Below are 22,807 nucleotides of genomic sequence, written 5' to 3'. Positions count from 1 at the left end.
TCACCGGCTCAGGGTTGACTCAGCCTTCCATCCTTCCGAGGTGGGTAAAATGAGGACCCAGATTGTTGGGGGCAATATGCTGACCTCTCTGTAAACCGCTTAGAGAGGCCTGAAGGCCTATGAAGCGGTATATAAGTCTACTGCTATTGCTATATTGCTATTTTGTCCGCCTGTGGAGTTCTCCCCATGGACAGGATGGGATGTTGGCATGAAAGGGAATCCGGGCACAATCTCACCTGTCCAAGTAAAGTTGCCTTTTGCAATTGGCTACCGTAATCCTCGACTTACGACCAGGATTGATCCCCCAATTTCTGTTGCTAAGGGAGACGTTTGTTAAATGATTTTTGCCTCATTTTGCGACCTTTTATGCCACGTTAAGTGAATCATGGTGGTTGTTAAGTCAGGAACATGGCTGTTTAGGTGACCAAAATTAGCATGGCATTGAAAAAAGTGACTGATTGACCATTTTTCACATTTAGCGACCATTTCACACTTAGCGACCGTTGTGGCATCCTCATGGTTACGCGATCAAAATGTTGATGTTTGGCAACAGATTCGTATTTCTGATGATAGTTTGAAATGTGACAGTATAAATTATTGCTGGTGTAATACTTAACAATGGTTTTTAAGATTTCTTTTATTTATAGAATACCTTTTTTATTACTTTGGGGGGATTTTTACTTTTAAAATTGTTTAGAAAATGTATTTACTACAAGAAATGTTCCTTTTTGCAAATGTGATCGTTGCAAATCTTTGTGATGCAATATGTTCAGACCAGGTTTATTGTCTCAAGTGCTGCTATTCTATGGGCAGCCAGGTTGGTGCAAGGCAGCTTTGCCAGATTGGTGTGTTTCACCCTCATTGAATTTTATATCGTATAAAGAATGAAGGAGGAAGGAAGAGAAAAAAGGAGGAAGGGAGTGAGTGAGGAAAGAAGAGGATGGAAGGAGGGAGGAAGGAAGGAAGAGAGGGAAAGAGCAGAAGACAGATAAGGTGAAGGTAGATCAGCAAGAGGAATGAAGGAAGAAGTGAGGAGTCCTCGAGGAGGGGAAAAAACATTTAGTGACCAAAGTTACAATGGCATTGAAAAAAGTGACTGATGACCATTTTTCACACTTAGCGACCGTTGCGACCATTTTTCACACTTAGCGACCGTTGCGACCATTTTTCACACTTAGCGACCGTTGCAAGCATCCTCATGGTCACGTGATCAAAATTTTGTTTGGCAACAGATTCGTATTTATGCTGGTTTCAGTGTCCTGGGGTGACCTTTTGACAAAAAAAATTTTTTAATCAAGCCCCCCCCCCCCCCCCCGTCAAGGGTGTCCCTCTTTTCCAATCTGAAAATCTGGTCACCTTACTTTATGCGGCACTAGGAATTCGAACTGCCAAACCTGCCAACCTTTCTATTGACAAGCTCAGCATCTTAGCCACTGAGCCACCGCGTCCCTAGGGACCTCTTAACATTCCTTAAATAAAATCATATGGAGAAACTATGCTGTTGCCATCAAAACCAAACTAACTTCAATGTAATATTTACGATGCAAATGTTCAAAAATAACAAGTGCTAACTTTTCTACTTTCTACCGTGTTTCTCCGAAAATACGACAGGGTCTTTTTTTCTTTTTACCTACAAAATATGGCTTGGGCTTTATTAAGGGGGGAGGGTTATTGTTTTGGGGTTGCCAGGCGGCTGCTCTCTTGCGAGCGGGCTCCCAAAGAGCCAGGCTCAGCCTCATGGGTGAATGGCTGTGTTGCACTGTTGCAGCAGTGCAACACATTAGCCATGAAGCGACCACATTCACGAGCAGCCACTAGCAAGCCCCCTTTGCAGCCAGGCACAGCACCATTCACTGACCTAGGGGTATCGCCAAGCCATGTGAGCACCTGTTCGCCGCAGCCCGGCTTCTGTGGCTTGGCACCTTCCAAATGCCAGTGAATGGCACTCTGCATGACTGGAGAGGGTGTTGCGTGAGTGGCTGTCTTTCGGCATTGGCTGCTCTGAGAGGACACTTTTGGTTGTGGGCCAGTTGCCTGCAGAACATACAACCGTAGAGCATGCGCCCAGAGCGGCCACTGCTGAAAGACTCGGGTTGGAAGCCAGGCTGGGATGGCGGCGGCGTAAGTGCCCTTGCTCCGTAATGAGAGCTGGGCCATGCATCGTGAGGCTGGGAGGTGGGTGAGTGAGAGTGGAACAGCCGCTCGCACAACCCCCTCTCCACCCGTTCAGAGTGCCATTCACTGGCATTTGGAAGACGCCAAGCTGAGGGAGCCGGGCAACAGCAAACAGGCGCTCATGCTGTTTTTAATCTCTGTGCTTAGAAACATCAGAATAGGTAGATAGGAATCCATGATTTCATAAAATGAAGTTTCCAAAGGAATAGTTATATTTGATGACTGCAACAAAAACAAAGTCTCATGATCCATTAAAGTTAAGTTTATTATGGTTTAAGCTTTTGTAGACTATATCCATCAGACGCACCCTAAATGTAGCCATTATTGCCATTACTCGGGACATAATACAAATACAAAATGTACTCCCACTCTACTCCCCAGAAAAGTCTAATGCTTTTAATGAGTATTATTGATTGTTCGCTTCTTTTAATCCCCTTCCTTTTGACTCTGCATTCTTCTGGATGCTTGATTTATGTTTGCATCCAAATAGCAGCTGTCGGGAACAAACTTTAAGCATAAGAGATAGATACTAATCAGAAGGGCGTATTTACTCTTCACTTATTTTTATGATTATATACTATGTAAAATATTTTGGAAATTCAGTCTTAGAAGCAGAATGCCAGTACATTTTTTTTCTTTCTTTTTTCTTTTTAAGAGAACACTTGTGAGTTTAGTTTGAAGTTACTGGTATGAGCCAGAAATGGTAAGCTGCTTCTTAAGGTACATTGGTTGATTAATTGTTGTATATTTATAATTATTTTTTTAAAGTCTTGTCATAAATTTGCAAGTCTGAAACCTCAGTTGTATACATTTTGATTGTTTTGATTTTCAAATCACTGGGATATATCATGTCCTTTTGCATTAATTCTCAAAAACTTACTCTGTTCCTTGGCTGCTCTTTGGCACAAAAAGTCTAGAATGACATGTGAAGTGAAGCATAAGTCTGGTTATAACCCTCAGGTCATATTAGCTTACCACATTTTCATTAATGGAGGCCTAGGAATCTTCTATGGTAGGTTTGTAATTTTACGAGAACAGCCGGCTTAGACATGGTAATAGCTTTTCTGAGATGGTTCTCCAGAAATGTAATGACATCACCAACCCAGAGACTATGATGGAGAGAGGTCCACTTAGTCTCAAATACCACGTCAGACCAAAGGAAAATAAAGACTAGCTCATCAGTTTGCTCCCAGACATAGCAAAACAGATTACTAAAACAACAAAGCCTACATCAAATATAAGAAGTAAACAAAAACTATAATTCTACAAATGGCAATCTGTCAAATCAGTTTTAAGGATATTTTCAGGAAGCTGGCTAACAAACCATTCAATGTTGGAAAAAATATCCTAAGGCATATTCAAATCATCTCGTTTTAGAAGTCCATATGACTCTTTATTTCCATTTATCTTTGTAAATGGCCACTTCACAGGTGCTCCCTGTTCAGCCCGGTTTGGCCAGAGCGGTAGTGGCGGCAGTGGGAGGCTCCACCCACCCCCCGGACACCCGGACACTTCTGCATGTGCAGAAGCGTTGCATGAGCACTAGCACAAGCACAAGTGAACAAGTGGTAAACTTGCATTTTCAAGTGAAAGTGCTAGCATTCCCCCCCCCTTTTTAAGGAAAATGTCTTTCCTTCTGACTTTAAACAAACATAGTATAACATACAAAACACAATTTAACTCCAAAATCATATATCATCACACAATGTACAATTAGAAGACGTGAGATTAGAAGATGTGATTAGATGTGAGATTAAATTCCCTAAATTATAATGTGATATTTAGATTGTCTACATGGCCTGACTTTTGGTACACCATATAAAGAATAATCTTCAGAACCCTGTGGCTGGTATGCATATTTCTCAACCTAAGACCTCTATCAGAAGCCTGGGAGTTTGAGGGTTCTGTGCAGTGTCTTAGTTGTTCTTAGCATTTACTCTTTTGGACAAAGAGAGCTCTGATGTTGATCTTGGGATATTTTGGAGTCACTTTCCCAAGTGCTCCTACCACTAATGGGATCCCGTTGGCCAGTGGTGGGTTTCAAATAATTTAACAACTGGTTCTCTGCCCTAATGATTTCTTCCAACAACCAGTTCACCAAACTGCTCAGAAAGTTAACAACAGGTTCTCCCGAAGTGGTGCAAACTGGCTGAATCCCACCACTGTCATTGGCCTTTACATTCCACATCTTCTCTCTCCAGTTCATCCTTTAGACCCTGGTACTTCTCCAGGTTCTCACATTCCTTCTTCCGGATGTTGCTGTCACTTAACACCAGCATCACTACTGCTGACTTCTGATCCTTGCCCTCTACCATAATTTGTGGTTGATTGGCCAGTACCTGCCTGTCTGTCTGGATCTGGATCTTAGCCCTGTGGGGTTCCACTTTCTGTGGAATCTGCCATCTGGATCTGGGAGGATCTAGCCTATACACCGTGCCGATGTTCTTGTACACAATATCAGTCATTTGGTCATGCCATTCAGTGTATGCTATTCCTGCCTGCATCTTAAGCCCTGCCACTGGACTGGCTCTGAAGCCTCTCTGCATAGTCAGCACCTCCGGTATGTTCTAGTGTGGTACAACCCTGTTTCTATAGATCTGATCCTTAGTGTTCTTATGCTGCTATGATCAGTGCCTCAGTGCTACCTTTTACTCCAGCCCTTTCCAGCCACTGATAGGATTTCCCAGTGTCTGCCAACTCATCTATCTGGTGGTACACTCCATTTTGTCTTGCCATGGCATTGCTTCTACTTGATCTTTCTACCATACCTGCTGCTGCCTCAGGCATTCTCTCAGCAGCTCATTGTTGGGTGCCTTCTTATTGATGTACTCCTAGATGCTCTGGGTTTCATCCAGGATAGTGACTTTGACACTCAACAGATGCTGCTTACCCTCTTTGTGACTGGTGTACAGTCTATGGACATTAGGCTTGTGGTGGAAGCCTCTGTACATTGTGAGGAGCTTCCAGGTGTTCACATCATGAGTTCCCATATCTTACTTTGGCCAGCTCACTCTATCAGCAGGATATCTGATGACCCACCTGGCATACATGTTGATGGCATGGATCTTGTTCTTTCCATTAAGTTGACTCTTCAGGATCTGTCTTATCCTTTAGTGGTACTTTGGTGTTGCTGCCTTCCTTGTCTCCTCATTGCGGTATCCCATTGTGATTGTGGAATATTAAGGTACTTGTAAGCGGGACAGTTTGTCTGCTGTGTGACCTGCTGGTAGTTCTACACAATCAGTTTTAACCATCTTCACTATCTAGTCACACTTCTCCAGTATGAATGGCATCCCCAATATCCTTACTGTAAACCATTGTCAGTTGGTTCAGTGAGTTGATATCTCATTCACTGTTTATATACAGCTTGATGTCATCCATGTACAGTAGAATAGCTCACTCTTGAATTTGCATCCCTATTCAATTCTTGCAATTACCTGGCTGAGGGAGTTTGTATATGTGTGTACACACACATCTTGTGCTACCTCATTATTTGGACAGAGAGTAAGTGGAAATTGTTACGTCCTTCCGGATGCAGCCGGCAGCCGAAGCCAGAGCAGGAAGAAGATCTGATTGGCTCTGGTGTGGCTGCCGGCCGGCAGGAGAATTGCCGTTGCCTGATTGGTTCCCCACCTGACAGCAGTCAGTATAAATAGCTGTCAGGCGGCTGTTGGCGCTGGTTCTGTTTCTGTACTGTTCTTGTTAGATCTGTTCATTCTAGTTACTTGGCAATAAACAGTTTGTGAAGCAACGCTCTTCAGTCATCCATCCTTTAATATTTAAAAGAAATGAGGGCAGAATGCCAGGAGTATATGCTCCAAGCAGGGCCACAATTAAAATTTCCAGATGCTGCCTAATTCCAGATGATTCCAGGAAGCTCAAAATATATCAATAAAATACAATACAAATAATAAAAAAGAACAAGAGCAAGATGGCAGTCTAGCCAAGCACACACACACACACACACACACACACACTCCCACAACAGGCTTCATTCACCCTCTCCCAAGGCCTGAAAGAATAGCCAGATTTTTAAGGCCTTCTCGAATACCATCAGTGTGGGAGTCACATTGATTTCAAAGGAAATCTCATTCAAGAAAGCAGGTGCCATGACAGAGAAAACATATTTCCTCAGGTCACAAAATATAACAGTATCTAATCAAGGGACCTAAAGCATACTAGCCTTTTCAGTCACCATGGAAGATAAGCAGTCCTTGAATAAGGAGTCCCCGTGCCATGTAAGGCTTTATAGATCATAGCCAGCACATTGAATTGCATCCAAAAGCAAACTGGCAACCAGTGCTGCTTGCAGACCAAAAATATCATCTCACTGTTGCATACCCATCACTGCCCACCATGCAACAGAAGAAAAAACAGTAAAGGTTTTATGCCAGAAAATTATGGCCCTGTGATCATCAGATTGGAAGGGCCCAATCAACATGCCAATAACAACAACAACAAAGACCAACTATCATACAATATGCCTAATTTCATATGCTTGCAAACGATGCAGATTAGAGAGATTTACATGGAGATGCCAGGTGTTACACTGGCTTTGATGAAGGCCAAGGAAGATGAGGCATTATTGCTGAAGCATGCTGGATAATTGAGAAAGCAAAAAAAAAACCTCACCAAAAAGTAAATATGTGTTTTATTGAGTATAGAAAGACCTTCAATTGTGTTGACTGTGTCAAGCAATGGAGTGTGCTTAGAAAAATTGAAGTTTCAGAACATCTCACTGTTCTCATGCAAAATCCACACAAATTACAGTAGGAAGCTATTGGGCAGCTAGAACATGGCAAAACATATTGGTTCCAGGGTGGCAAACATTATATTATGTATTTATTCAAACTGTATGCTAAATATATATTAAAGGAAGCTGGATTGGAAGATGTGGAAGAAGATGGAACTAGAGGAAGAAATATTGTATTGGTATGGAACTGTACTGATGACAGTCTCTGACATTTTAGCTGAAAATGCAAATGATCTGCAAACTCTAATAATGAACATAAGCAGCATAACGGAAAATATAGGTCTAAAATGAAATATAAAGGAAACCAAGCTAATTGATTACAACAGGTAGGGTAACAAACCTTGTAATTGATTATGAAGATATTGAAGTGATGGATAGCTTCTGCTCTTTAGGATCAAATCTCAACAATAAAGGAACTAGCAATCAGGGAATACACTACAGATTAACACTTAGAGTGGAAGGTCTTAGAAAAGATATTCAAATGCCATGATGTTTCTACAGCTACAAAGATTGAAACTGTGCAAGGAATGGAAGCAGAGGTTGAAGTTTGAAAAAGCCAAGCAAAATAATATTGCTTTTGAACTTTGTGTTGGAGAAGTTTCCTGAGAATACCATGGAAAGCTGAGAAATCAAATAAATGGATCATTGAAAAAATCAATCCAGAGTTTTCATTTGAGATGCAAATGACCAGACTCAGAATTATCATGCAGAGGACATATTATGTGAAGACCTAGCTCTCTGGAGAAGGATGTGGTGCTGTGAAAGATGGAATGAAAGAGAAGAGGATAATGCAGCAAGGTCAATGAACTCAATTATAGTGCTGATAAATGTACCATTGGAAAACCTGAGGGATTAGATTGGAAACAGACCACCTTGCAAAAAATCTATCTGTGTGGTTGCTAGAATCCATATCAAATTGATGGCATGTGTCAATGGACTGACACATACATACATACATACATACATACATACATACATACATACATACTTAAATGCATACACACACGCATACACATACATACAAACACACACACACACTCAGAATAGGATCACTGTTAATAAGATTGAAATTCCAATAAATATATCTGACTGTGTATCTTACATTAACATTTAGAAATATTATGCCAATTTTTACCCCTTTAAGTCCCCTTTCTTGAGAGCCAGTTTGGTGCAGTGGTTTATGCACTGGATTAGAAACTAGAAATTCATGAGTGAGATTGATTTAAGTCATTCATCTGGTGTTAAGGTGGTATTTCTCTCTCCATCCCAAGAATAGACAGAGAACATTTTAACCTAGTAAAAGAAAAGTAACAGCGTTCTGTGCGCCTTTGGCATTTAGTCATGCCAGCCACATGACCATGGAGACGTCTTCGGACAGCGCTGGCTCTTTGGCTTTGAAACAGAGATGAGCACCGCCCCCTAGAGTCAGGAATAACAAGCACATATGCACAAGGGGAAAAGAAAGTTTCTTTTAAATTGTCTTTAAAAGAAAAGGGACCAGTTTGGTGATGTGGTTAATGCACCAGGCTAATAACTAGGAGACTGTGAATTCTAGCCCCACCTTAGGCACAAAGTTAGCTGAGTGATTTTTAGCCAGTGACTTTCTCTCAGCCTTAGAAAAACAGTCATCTGAAAAGTAGGGTGCCCTTGTGGCAGTCCATGATTTTAATATATTAAGATATTAAGATTGAAGAGAACTGTGCTGACAGAAGTGCTGAAGTTCATGGTTTTCAGGGAAGAGCCTGAGCCTTCAAAAGGACTAAGAAATGCACAAGCTACATGATATGAATTAAACTAATAGGTAACACTCTATCCTGGTTCCAGTATTATCCCCTTGATCCTTTGGCTTGCTTAACAAGAAAAATCTCTGTCCAGGGATTTCTCTAAGCCTCTCCCAACTGCTGAGTTGCAAAAATTATCCTTCACTCCTTCATTCTTTCCAAGTCAACAGAAATCTATCTTTGGCATAAAACTTGCCACCATCTTCCCACTTCAAATCCTGATCCTTCCATTGCTGCCTCTGTGCCCAGTCACTACATATACTTGATTTCCTTCCAAGGTAGTAAGTGACTTAACAGATTTTTAGGCATTCTGAGGTTGCTCTTGGAGAATGTCAGAATAAGGTGAAAGACGTACTTGAACACTGGTACAGGATGATCTGACACTGTCTCACTCTTGAGCAGGGGATGAGATAAAGACAATATCACGTAGGACAAAAATGATGTAACATTTGTGTCATGATCAGATGTAATTGGGGATATAGCTTCTGTCATCTGGCTGGACAAAAGATTCTGCTGATCCATCAGATTTCTTCAAGGCACTTAAAGAGTTTCCAGTTTTGCTCCCTGAGCTTCACAAACTGTCCAAGACAAAATCCTCTGAGAAGTAGATTATAGAAACACAGTTACATAAAGCTCTTTAGTACTCATTTGGAACTGCCAACATTAATACCAGGCTAGCTTATTACTGATTACTGACCCAGATCTCACCTTTGCTGGGCCTGTTCCTACCTTCCATTCTGTTCCAATGAAAGGCTGTTCCCAGCCTGGCTCCCTTCTTTCTTTCCTCCCTAAAGTTTAGGGACTTCAGCTTTTAAAATTTCCATACAGATCAAGCACATCTATAGGATGCACAATTGGGGGGAACTGCTTAAAGGTTTATTCTGTGGGCAACCTTATTGTATTTCTGTTGTGTGCGAAGAATCCAATTTCTTCTTGCTTTTCCTGGTCTCTGTCTGAAGTTAACACTCTTGAGGAAAGAACTGTAAGGACAAATATGTCAAACCCCCCCCCACCTACCCAATCACCCACTCACCTACCTCTAACCAATTTAGAGAGCTGTTTAATTGTCATTATGGGGGCAAGGGAAGCTTTCATGACACAGTGTGTGTGTGTGTGTGTGTGTGTGTAGGGGAGACTCTTAATGTATCTATCAAAGGCGTCCACTGAGCATTGCTCAAAAAGTTATGATGGTAGCTATGATGACATGATAGAAGGTGCGACACACCTAAAAAGCAGGCATAGCTTTGATGGTACCATTACAGGCACCATCTTGATTTGTATAACCGCTCCTTGTATACACTCCTTATTATCTGCAATAATTTATTCATTATTTTGCTGGAAGAGCGTGAAAAAAAGGAACACAATTTTTCAATGCCTTGATGTTGAATTTTGGCAGCGTGCCAAGCGTCTGGACCCTGAAAAAAAGAGAAACCATATATGACACCACATGGAGAGCCTGCGTAGTGGATTTGGAGTGAAGGCTGGAGAAGACTTCTGCTGCTCTGCACTGCATGGAATGCATGCTTTTGTTGTTCAGGGATGGTTGCATAGGTGTCCTTTTTATACATTAGTGAATGTTAACATCATTTCCTGCTACAGAGAGAGACACAGAGAGAGAGAGAGGGAGAGAGAGAGGGAGGGAGATGAAGAGAGAGGGAGTCTAGGGGAAGCTGATGCATAATGTATCTATCAGAGGTATCCACTGAGCATAACCCAAAAAGTTATGTTGGTGGCTATGATACATGATTCATCTCAGCAGGAAATTCGAACCAATTCATGTGCACACCCTCTGCATAACACACAATTGGGATTCAGGAGGTATGCATGCTGGCCTCTCTGTAGCCCTCTGCAACCTCCACATACACATCAACCTGCTCCCAGCATACATATGCCAGCAGATGTTGGGTTCCTACCAGTTTGCACCTATTCGGTAGAACCAGTTCGTCAAATCTACCGAATCGGTTAGAAGAGTTTCCACCAGTGGACCCGGAAAGCAGGCCACACCTACAGAAGAGGTTCCAAAAGTTTTTGAAACCCACCACTGGTCCTTGGATATGATTACTCTACACTATCATGCTCATATTTATAAAACTCAGTGCCTCTGTGAAAGGTAGGATGACTACTCTGCGTTTGGGTGCAATCAGAACATTGCGTGTGTTGAAGTTGTTTTAAAAATAACGCAAACCAAAGATGCCTTTTAAAAAACAGGTGTACATCATATTCTTATGCATGCCAGTGCTGTGTGTGAGGTAATTTAAGGTGGTTCTGACAAGTGTCGTTGGCACCTTCATATCCGGTCACATGGGCGGCAAGCCACTCCCATCCGGTCACATGGGCAGCAAGCCACTCCCACAAAGGAGGCCACACCCACAGAGTAGGTTTGAACAATTTTTGAAACCCACCACTAGTATGCAGCAACGTCTATTGGCTGTTCGGGCAACCCTAAATCAGCCTTTCAGAAGCCATTTAGCAGAGACGGTTAAGGCTACCAATACATCTACGGAAACATGAGCAGTGACGACTGTATTAGGCTATTTTCTCAACCAGCTGGTTTGAAAAGATTGTCTCCTAGAGCTCAATTGTGGGATTTCTCGGGTATGTCATCCATCTTAGTGACAAGAAAAAGGAAAACATTTCCTCACAGTGTTCCCTCATAAAATTTCACAAGGCAGCTTTAGTTTTCTTGTGGGTTGTGTGACACCATTCTTCTCTGGCTTTATCTTTACATCATGATTAACTCAGCCCAGAGCCATTGAAAGTATCCAAGAGAACTCAATGCATCTTTTGTCATGGCTGCATTTAAGCATCAAGCAGATAGAATATGTAGTACAAGTAGAAAAAGGTCAGCCTGTCAGGGTAGGAACTGTGGAGTCAAAAGAACAAAGGATCCCACATGTACTGGGTGAACTTTCCACATATTGAAGGAAGCACATGAGAAACTTTTTATTTCAAAAACACCAGCACCATCTTAATCTACCAGATTTAAAATAAAAAAAATCACTAACTGTATCATAGCAGAAGCTATGTTCATCTTCTGTTTGCTCCTTATAGAAGGAGAATTACTACCATAATCTAAACCTGGCAAACTTGGAGTGTATCGGAACTATCATTCCCAGAACGACAGGTGTCATTTCTTTCAACTGGGGATAGAGAATTCTGGGAAGTTGTGATTCTGACATATCTGAAGATCATTGTGATGGAAAAGCTGCTGAAAGGATAATTTGGCCATTGAGTCTCAAAAAACTACTGTGAGTTTTGTTGTCTCTGGCAAAAATAAGGTCTGGAGAAAAGAAATTGCTCAGAACACTGAGAGGACATCCACTAAAAAAACAAAACACAAAGAGAGCTAGGGATTTATTTCCTGCTTGCCGTACTCCTTCACAAAATAGCATTGTATTTCTGAAACAAAAAGTTCAGGCTTGTTTAATAGTGATATATTGTTGTTGTTGTTCAGTCACTAAGTCGTGTCTGACTCTTTGCAACTCCATGGGCCATAATATGCCAGGCTCCCCTGTTTAATATGCATGTCACTAAGTACAATAGCTAGGATACCCATGAGACAACTATGTCAATACAATGCAGTGACCCTTTTTAATATATATATATATATATATATATATATGATATATATATATATATATATATATATATATATATATATATATATATATATATATATATAATTTTAATACAAACATACCATCTTTCATTTCTGGGTACAAATATTTGTGCAATAACATATTCCTGATTTATCTATTCTTAAGTTAATACATACTATTGTAACAATCCCCTTCTTAACTTATTTAACTTATTAAAACAATTTCCCTATTTCATTCCTATGCTTTCATTACTAATTTCATATTTATTCTCTAACCATTGATAAAATAACTCCCATATATAGTATAACAGTCTATAATTTTCTTTAATTGCAAGTGTTATATATTCATTTCTCCACATTCTAATATTTTCTTAATCACGGTTTTCATCCATAGGGATCTCTTTACTTTTCCAATTTTGTGCAAATACAATTCTAACTGCAGTTATTACATGAATAATCAAATATACATTTTCTTTACTATAGGTTTCTGGTAAAATCCCCAACAAGAATAATTCTTGTTTAAAATTAATATGTTGTTGTAGCATCTTCTCCAACCACATATGAATTTTTCTCCAATATTTTTAGCTTCTATACATGTCCACCACATATGATAGTACAATCCTGGTATCTGATGACATTTCCAACATTTGGCTGATTTATCTTTAAACATCTTTGCTGGACTTTCTGGTGGAAAGTGCCACCTATAAAACAGTGCAGTGACCCTGATAGTAAACCAGTTAGTGGCTTGACCTATAAAATAAGTAGATTCTATTTCAACATCCCATTTTATCCTGCAGAGAAGAAAGACATGTGTCCTACTACATAATGTTGCAGGATAGGAAACTCTTGCTCAATATATCACTGGCCAGTCAGACATCCTCACCTTTCTGCAGGATGTTCCATTTTACTCTATTCCCGCTATTGGGTGGGAATAGAAATACTGTATTTCTATTCCCACCCAATAGTTATTCAGTATTTTGTAGCATTGGGTAGTTTACTCATATTAGGCTTTGCACATGCACACGCACAGCACACTTTCTGTACCCTTTCTAATCTGGAGATGTCTCCATTTTGTGGGTACTAGTTTGACTGTTTACATTGTCTGGAGTCATTTGGCAGCACCAAATTGAACAAAATAAATAAATTATAAGGATATGATACCCAAAGATTGAATACAAAGTTAGTGCACATAATATATCTGCCAGTGGGCCTGGGAAACTCAGAGCAGGATGGAGTCCATTAAATGGCTGGTATGAGTGTATGTTACTGCCGGAGTGGGCAGGTGGGGGGGGGGGGTTATTATTTTATTATTTTTATGATTTATTATTTTATTTCTTTTATGTTGTGTTTTTATTTCCCATAAGCTGCCTAGTCATCATAAGCGAGTAGGCATCAATATAAGTTTTCCAAATAAATAAATTTTCTGAATATAAACTAGAGTTCCAGTCTTCAACAGCAAGTCTGGAAAAACTCTTGGTTTTATATAAAGTTTAATGACACTAATTTGCCAGATATCTTGACAGGCAAAGGAGGGCATGAATTATTGGAAAGGGGGACCATTAAGGGGAAAAGAAGAAGATACACATACTGTTTAATTTTCTTTCAACAAAAATGACATTTGAAAAAAATCATAAAATACAATTAAGCATAAATGTTTATGAAATTACTTTTTTCTAGCATCAGAAAGGTTTGTTTTGAACTGCAATATTTTTCCATCAAATCTTTATTTGAAGAACAGATGCTAGTGAATTAATGATGATGCACTTTTCAAATTTCTCCATAGAAACATATTACAAGTCATGCTGTCTACAGTGGCCATAGACTTGAGGGTCTGGATTGAAGCTGGTTGCTGGAATCAGGAAATAACTTAAATAATATAAATGTAGGTTGCTGCTGAGAGAAAGAAAGAAAAAGACAATTCACAATACTTGAACGTTTGAATGACTATTGTTGTGAAAACATTAAAAAATTCCAAGATACTCAAGATGCCAGACAATGTTTTATTTTAAAGTTATTTATTAATCTATTACATTTCAATATAACCAGTCTCACCAAGGCGACTCTAGGCATAAAGCTAGAGCTACTGGACAGACATGTCAGACCAAAAGACCTGAGGATATAAAGAAGGATATGTGCTCCTTTTGCCAGATGTCTGGGGACTCTAAATAAGATGGGTTTCAGTCTAAGCAAATTATTCACACAATAGCTTAAACCCTGGCTGTTCCAATGCATGAATTGGCTTCCGTTCTTTCTGATCTGCTGAGTAATTCTGCTGAGTCCTAGGATATCGATAAGCTGACCAAGATGGTGGAAGTTCTTGATTTCATGATCACTGTATGTGTAACTTAGAATATTTAACCCTCTGTGTTCTTCTACAGCTTCTACATCAAATTGAGAAGGGTGAAAGGCTTCCAATACAATAATACCTCCTCCAAAGTTGCTTCACTAAAGCTGATCAGCCACCACAATCTTTACGCTACATTGTGCTACTATAAAGCTAACTCGGGACCATCTATGAATACTCCTGCAGCAGTTTTCTGAGGAAAAAAAAAAGTCTTTCCTATCCCCACAATCTACAAGTAATCGCTTTTGCCCGGATCTACTTCTTTTAGCTCTAATTTTCAAATGAAGCCCCTACCTAATCAATACTAGAGAGCTATAATTAGTATTTTTTAACATTCCAAGGAAAAGTTTCACAGGAAGGTTTTACAATGATTCTACTTTCACATTTGTTTTCATTTTAGTATTAAAAACAGTTAAAAAACAGAACTATCAAGTAAGACTAAAGGACATGGTGGCTCAGTGACTAAGACACTGAGGTTGTCGATCAGAAGGTTGGCAGTGCAGCAGTTTGAATCCCTAGTGAGCTCCCATTACTTGTCTCAGCTTCTGCCAACCTAGCAGTTCAAAAGCATGTAAAAATGAAAGTAGAAAAATGGGAACCACCTTTGGTGGGAAGGTAACAGTATTCTATGCACTTTGGCTTTTAGTCATGCTGGCCACATGACCATGGAAATATCTTCAGACAGCACTGGCTCTTTGGCTTTGAAACAGAGATGAGCACCACCCTTAGAGCCGGAAATGACTAGCACGCATGTGCGGGGAAACTTTTATCTTTTTATCGAGCAGGACAACAGTACTGATATAGGGAAGTTCACCTTTCTGTTTTCACCTTAAAAGCCCCTAAGAAAATACTGTTTGCTCCATTTAGAATATAAATATCTTTCCTCAGACCTCAGCTGATATCCATGGGACTCTCTCTCAACATTGTCCCCCAGAATAAGAACCTTAGGTAATTTGAGCTGAGAGACAATAAATGGTAGCCTAAAATTATCCAGAGAATTTTAATGGGTGATAAAAACAGATTCTGCAGATCTCACTGGTCTTCCCCAATCTGGTGACATCTAGATTGTGTGACTTGCAGCATCCATAATCTTCAGTTGTCATCTCTATTGAGATTTTATCGGGAACTCTCAAGAAGACACAAAAGAGCTAATGAATCAAGATTTTCTGAGACCAGAAAAACAGCATTCAAAAAGCCTCTGGAGAACAAAATACTTTTAATCTTCTGCATGATCATTTTTGATCCAAAGAATCTCTAAACAATGGATGTGCCTCCAAACAGATCTTCCACAATGAACCAAAAAGTTTAATTGCATGGACGTAACTTTAGGACATTTTGTCTTTATCATTTTAAATAATTAAATATGTTATTGTAGCAGGAGAGTTGTGTTAATCTATGACATCAAAAGTCTGATAGTATCTTTTCTGATTAACATCCTTAATTAAAATGTTATTAAAGGTTAATAAAATTTATTTGCTGGGGGAAAAGTGTTACCAGACTCATTTTGATAGGTTAGTAACTCACTGGTGCTATGATGTTAGGTAATCATCTAACTTTCACAATAACTGTGTTGTGAAAGGTCATTCTTCATCCATTGCCTGTGTTTTCACCTTCTGATTTCACTGCATATTAACTTGCCTTACTTCCAACTAGTTATATATAATTAAGAGCTGAAACTGAGAAAGGTACATCATGCATATGTGAAAACTGCTGTCATAATAAACGAACTATTGTTTAAGGTGATGCAAGCCTGTTGGTAATGCAGAGACTGAAAGGGGAAACAGAGCAATGATTCTCCTGGTCTCCTTCAATGACTTTGTCCCAGTTCGGATTGTTCCATAGAAGCCTTCTTGCCTTTGGCTGCATATTCACCCTATTATGTGGATTACAAATCCAAGCATTGTAGCTCAGCTCCGTTTGCGTCATTAGTGTGGGCACTCAGTAAGAAGTGACCTGGAGGAGCTGTACCGTCTTGGCAGATGGGTGAGCACAGTCTCCCACCCATCCACCCAATTCAAAGGAATGCTGCTGTTTTCTTCCTCTTTGCCTGCAGCGTAAAGAAGTCTAATGAGCAATTCTGCTGACCCAGCAAAAAGGGAGCACAGCAGCCAGGAAGCTGGGGAGAAGGGCTCCTAGCCAAGATGAAGTGGGGAAAGAGGAAAAGAGACAGAACAAGCGGAGTCTTTGCTTGGGAAATCTATCCTATTGGAAGGAACTGAACTTCCAACTGAACTGAAGGAAAGATGCCAAGATTTCCTTCTGCCCCGGGGTATTATGGTTTAGCAGTTCGAATAAACAAACAAAACAGCAGCCAATCTGTGGGGACAAAACACCCCACAGCAATGCGATGTGGTGATGAGCACACACTTTGCTTAGTGTTGCAAAGTGCAAAGGAGTAAAACAGACTGCAAATCTACTCCGATACTTAATTAGAAAGTTGTTTACCAAAGCATGCTGATGTGCTCTCTCTCCCCTTCCCCTTGAAGGAATGTTGAAAGGTGGACATGGAGGAGGACATGTGAATCAGAGCTGCTTTCCTGACTGATTTTCCCTGCAGCACAATGTTGCGAGCATTGTCGTAGGACAATCTTCCATAATCAGGTATCCCCTGATTATGGGGTATTACCCCTTTTAGGTGGCCTGCACTGGTTGCTGGTTGTCTTCCGGGTGCGATTCAAGGTACTAATTATGACCTTTAAAGCGCTCCATGGCTTAGGCCTAGGGTACCTGCGAGACCACCTACTGCCACCGGTAGCTTCCCATCGTCCAGTGAGATCCCATAGAGTTGGCCTCCTCAGGGTGCCGTCAGCCAGACAGTGTCGACTGGTGACTCCCAGGGGGAGAGCCTTCTCTGTGGGAGCGCCTTCCCTCTGGAATGAGCTGCCCCCGGAGCTTCATATAATCCCCGACCTCCGGTCCTTCCGACGCGCCCTAAAAAGTTGACTTTTCCAGCAAGCCAGCCTGGCCTGAACAAAACAAATCAAAGTATTGATTATTGTTAACTTTAATTTGAATTCTTTAAAAAAAATATGTCATTGTTAATTTTAATTGGGTTTGGAGATATCCTATTTAATTTCTTTTTAACTTTTGTAGTATGTGTTTCTTTTAATGTTGTACGCCGCCCTGAGTCCTTGGGAGAAGGGCGGCATATAAATCGAATAAACCTCAACCTCAACCTCAGGTATCCCTTGCATGCATTGGGGTTTTAATGATGGTTGAGGTAAGCTGTCATTTAAAACAACCCCACTTTGCAGCAGTGTCAATCATTAGAGAGCTCTGAACTTCTGATCAAAATTTGATGCAAGTACTCTATGGTGTCCTAAACAGAATGTTGCTTCTTCCATAGAGCAGAGGCCTATGCAAAGCAAGTTATGCAATACAGGGACATTGTGGTCATTGCATGAATATAGCAGAACAACTTCATGAATACATATGTTCTCTTAGCAGCAAAAACAGTTCAAGTTAGGACATGAAACATACACCCCACCCAGAACCTACACAAAACCTATTGTCTTTCTTGTTATACAACATTTCTGATTGAAATATTGCAAAGAGGGCACACCCTTGCGGGGGAGGGTGGGGAGACACAGGAATATTGGCACTGAACCGGACTTTTTATCTTGATAGAAAGCAAAAAGACCAAAAATAAATTGCTCATGGGAGAAAAACAATATGACAATTACCAGAATTCTGCATGGATTTGTCAGGAACAAATGATACTAGAATAACTTTGTCTCATTTTTCAATCACATAATTTTAGTTGATTTTGAACTTTAAGTTGATTTAGTTGGGAATTTTGAAGATATAGAATATTTCTACTTCAAACAAAGCATTTGATAATGTTTAGCAAGTAAGTTAAGTATGGGCTAGATGACATGCACATACATACATAACTGGCTTAAAAAGTATATGTGAAGAATGTGCATTAATAGTTCCTCATTAGATTGGAGCAATATATCAAGTAAAGTGCCACAAAACTCACTTCTGGGTTTCTACAATACTTTTATTAATGACTTGGCTGAGGATGGCTTATCAGATTTACAGGCTTCACAAAACTGTGTGTTGTAAAATATGAAATAAAATCCAAGCTTACCTTGAAACATTAGAGTGATTCTTTGAAAGTAATAGAAATTAAAAGGCAAGTACAAAAATCTAAATTTAGGAACAAAATCCAAGGAACAAATACAGCATAGAGAGAAATGTGGCTAAGAAATGGTATTTGTGAAAACTATATTGAAATGATAGTTGATAATAATAGTCTTTTTTCCTTCTACCGCTGCACCATAGAGAGTATTTTAACTTACTGTGCCTGTGTATGGTTTGCCAATTGCACAGTGGCAGATAGAACAGCGCTCCAGAGGGTTAATGTCATTGCCCAGAGGATCATTGGTTGCTCTCTCCACTCTTTGGAAGAGCTTTATAGCTGCCTTAAGAAAGCTCAAAACATTCTTAAAGATCCATCTCATCCTGGGCACCCTTTTTTTGAACTATTACCATCTGGCAGACAGTACAAGATAATAAAAACAAGGACAAATATTCTGAAAAACAGCTTCTATAACAGGGCACTAACTATATTGAATTCTATGGTATAGTGCAATATTAATACAATATCGGGGTTTCAATTTCAATTACTGGTATATAGAATGTGAAATATGTGTTTGTATTTTTTATTTTTATAGTTATAATGTACACTGATGGCATTTAATTTCGTTGTACGATGTGCAATGACAATAAACTAAACTAAACTAAAAGACAAGAGAGGCAAGGGAAGATGTTTTTGTGGCTTATTTTATTGAGACTCTAAAAGAATTAACTCCAATAGATTGACTAATTATGAGCCTTCAAGTGAGTATCTTTTCTAAGTGAATGCAAACTGAACATGAGTCAACCATGCGCTATTGCTGCAAAAAAGGCAGTGCAATTTTAGGCTGCATCAACAAAAGTACACTTTTCAAAGCATGGGAAGTCCCCACTGGATATTGTATCCAGTTCTGAGCACTATAATTTAAGAAGGATTCAGACAAACTGGAAGACGTTCAGAAAAGGAGAGTAAGGATGAACAAGGGAGACAAACAAATTCATGTGAAGGTAGAGTTCAGAGACTTTAAAAAAATATGCCGGTGGGAGAGACATCGCATTCTTCACATTTCTGAAATGATGTCAAGATATTTTCTCTCTCCAGGATGTCAGATAATGGATTTAAGTTACAGCAAGACAAACTTCAAAGAAAAGTGGAATCCATTAATCAGGAAAGTGGTGGGCTTCTCCTTGTTGGAATCATTGAAGCAGAGGCTAGACAGCCATCTGTTGAGATGGCTTAATCTGAACATTGCACTAAGCAGGGGGCTGGATTTGATGGCCTAAATTGCCCAAAGGTATTTTCTAGACAGCTCAGTCTGGTTTCCATGAAGCAGTTGTCAATTTGTTCCCACTCAACTCGGCAATGTTTGATCAGGGTTAGCAGCTGCCATCAGCAGCTGCACCAAAGCTGCATGAGCTATCAGCCATATTTTGGGTCCAAGGCCCACCTTCTTTCAGACAAGCTGTATAGGCGGCCATAGAGTCCCCATTTCTGATACTTGCAGCCTTCAACTCTGTTCTCCAGATTGGCAAGCTGCTTGACATGGGCTCAGTTAAAGGAAATCTAACAGTATAACAATCTGCCACAATGCTTTCATCAGATTGACCCCCCTACAGCCCCTTTCCACCACTGCCCCAGGATTCTGAACCTAATTTGGGGGTCTTTTTTTCCTGAGCAAGCAAAAGACAAGAGAAACAAAAACATCCTCTAGGATGTTTTTATTTTATTGAGCCTCTAAAATAATTAACTGCAGTGATAGATTGACTAATTATGTATCTTCAAGTCATTGTCACCTTCAATGCCTAGGCAAATAGCAATAGCACATAGACACACACACACACACACACACACACACACACACACACACACACACACATATATATATATATATATATATATATATATATATATATATATATATATATATATATATATATATACACCGCTTCACAGTGCTTTTATAGCCCTCCCTAAGCGGTTTACAGAGCATATTTCCCCCATATATATATGTATCTTCAAGTCATTGTCATCTTCAATGCCTAGGCAAATAGCAATAGCACTTAGACATACATACATACATACATACATACATACATACATACATATATATATATATATATATATATATATATATATATACACCGCTTCACAGTGCTTTTATAGCCCTCCCTAAGCAGTTTACAGAGCATATTTCCCCCAAAAATCTGGGTCCTCATTTTTCCCACCTTGAAAGGAGGGAAGGCTGAGTCAACCTTGAGAATTGAACTGCTGGTAGTCAGCAGAATTAGCCTGCAATGCTGCATTCTAATCACTGTGCCATCACAGCTCTTGATTTTCTCTATGATGATCTGGCCCTAACATGGTCTTTCAGGTCTTCCAGCAGTGTACCACTGTAAATGAGTCTACCCACTTTTATGCTGGTCAAGCTCTTCTTCTCTTTCCTTCCACCTTTCCCAGCATTTGCGTTTTCTCCAAAGAACAAGGGTGTTGCAGAATGTGTCCAGAGTAGAATAATACGAGCCTGTATTGGTGAACCAGTAGAATTGTACAGTAGCATTGGACTGCTCAGTCAGCGGTATTTTTAGGCTATAACTCTATAATTTTTTTTACTCATTTAATGCAGGGCTAAAATAAAGACATCAGTAGAATGAAATATATTCTGCCCTCCCCCTAACAAACAAGGAATCTGAATGTCAGCAACTGTTGTCTATATAATGAAAGGAAAGCAACAGGAGGGAATTTCTAAATAACAGCTCTACTTGTGACTCAGCTCATTACATGACTCCAATTTGTCTTGTGTTTTAGGGGGAAAAAACCTTGTTGTTAGAAGAAGGAGTTTAGAGATGATGGGCAGAATTCATCAATGAGTTCTGCCCAATTTTTCCTTTAGCATTTAAACTGCTGGAGGAATCAACTTGCTTGTTATGTGTTGCACATGCAAAATCAAGACAGCATCATTCCCTATATGAGGTTCTGATTATTTGTGGTCTGCATCTCTTTTCTCTTCATTTAATTTTATTTGGGGCGTCCTTCAGACGATTTATGATTTTGTTTGATTTCCAAAACATCCATCCTAAATAGCTGGGAATGTTCAACAGGCCTCCTCCTTATCCCCATTTAGTGAAAGAACTTTTTGTCCTTATTCAGTATGTTTGCTTTGTTTTTCCCATAGTCCCAAATGTGGTGGGTCAACTTCTCCCAGGCTGTTCCTCCCTAGCTATATTAGGCTATTTCTCTTCAGAGGCAAAATGGCTGGAAGGGAAGGGAATTGTATCCAATACATCTAAAAGACTGGGGGAAATTGCTGAAACTCTTCTGCGTTGTGGATGAAGAACAATGATCTTTTGACAATGGCTGCATGGGATCCAACACATTAGCAGATCCCGTGCTGTTCATGTAAAAAGGCCTGATCTGCTTTTATTATTTCTGCCTTGAGGTTTAGAAAGAAGAAGGAAGGGTGGGGGGAACAAGGACAGTTTCTTTTGCCTTTTGGCCCTGCTCCTTCATGTTACCCAGGGAGCTTCAGATTCCATCTATTTTCCACTGTGATTTCAGCCAAGAATAAAGTGGAAAGTAAGAAGCTTTATTGTGAGAAAGAGATTACTGTAAGCATTCAGTGAAAGCCTGTATTAAGAAAACAAGATTGAAACTCCAGGTCCCTGATATAAATAGCTTTGTGTATAGATTAACACTATGTAGTGTATATAGAATGGAATGGAATGGAATGGAATAGAATAGAATTCTTTATTGGCCAAGTGTGATTGGACACGCAAGGAATTTGTCTTTGGTGCATATGCTCTCAATGTACATAAGAGAATAAAACACATTCATCAAGATTAAAAGATACAACACTTAGTGATAGTCAAGGTTACTAATAAGCTATCAAATTGTATTAGGAAACAAATAAAAACAATATAAATTGAAAGATGCAAGCAACATGGTTATAGTAATAACCATGGAAGTTGGAAGAGATAGATACTAGTAAGGTAGAGAAGAATAATAGTAATTCAGTCTTAGTAAATATATACAGCATTTCTATCCTGTTGCTAAGTTATTTAAGAAAGTTTTCCTAAAT

Source organism: Thamnophis elegans, chromosome 2, assembly GCF_009769535.1.
Source record: "Thamnophis elegans isolate rThaEle1 chromosome 2, rThaEle1.pri, whole genome shotgun sequence".
Taxonomy (NCBI): domain Eukaryota; kingdom Metazoa; phylum Chordata; class Lepidosauria; order Squamata; family Colubridae; genus Thamnophis; species Thamnophis elegans.
The sequence above is the reverse complement of the archived record's forward strand: the minus strand, read 5'-3'. Positions refer to the sequence as shown.